The sequence below is a fragment of the Myotis davidii genome, unplaced genomic scaffold, assembly GCF_000327345.1.
Source record: "Myotis davidii unplaced genomic scaffold, ASM32734v1 scaffold1379, whole genome shotgun sequence".
Classification (NCBI taxonomy): Eukaryota; Metazoa; Chordata; class Mammalia; order Chiroptera; family Vespertilionidae; genus Myotis; species Myotis davidii.
In genome coordinates this window covers 163,696-164,355 of record NW_006290766.1, presented here as the reverse complement: position 1 = coordinate 164,355, position 660 = coordinate 163,696, and the positions used below count along the sequence as shown (strand labels likewise).

The following is a 660-nucleotide window of genomic DNA, read 5'->3' as shown; positions in this document are numbered from 1 at the left end:
GTCCTTTTTCTGCTCTTGGTTTGTTTGTGGAAGCAGCTGTGGAATGCGGTGTCGCCAGGTTCTCCTTCCAGCCCCGGGGTGCCCCTTTTCTCGCGAGGTTTTCAAATATTTGGGAAGCAGGGTCTCAACACCATGGCCCTGCCACCCCAGTAGCTTGGGACGGGCAAGAAGGCCATAAACGCCCAGTTTCCTTTATGCGTTCCCAAAGGCAAATACCCGTCTTTGAATCACAGCATCATTTTCAATGATGGGTCCTCCGGGGTGCATTCCAGATCCCATATTTTACTTGTTTGTATATTTCTTAACAGAGTAATGGAATGTTTTCTTTTTAAAATTTATATTTGTCTGTGAATATTTTACAGGGGGAAAAAAAATCCTAAAATAACTGCCTGAAATATGTTGTATGAAATCCTTTTGCCTCTTTTCCCAGGATCTTTCCTGGGCACAGACATCCTATGGGAAGGCCTGTGGGTGGAGGTTCTTTTTTGGGGGGGGGAATTTTTCTGAGTGTTCTGTTTAGTCAGCACTGCCCCTCCCTGAATCTGTCAACTTGAAAACCTTTATTGGCTGGTTTGTCTCAATTTTTCTCAATAGGAGTACAATGTTTTTCATCAGTAGAGCTTGAAAGACAGTATAAAGTAGTTCCAAACAGGCACAAAA

At 43.6% G+C, this 660-nt stretch overlaps 1 protein-coding gene across 1 annotated transcript in view; it reads left to right on the top strand.

The window, feature by feature from the left end:
• Positions 1–660, top strand: part of LOC107181373 (zinc finger protein 709-like) — a 28,415-nt gene that overhangs the window by 387 nt on the left and 27,368 nt on the right. The window lies entirely within an intron of this gene.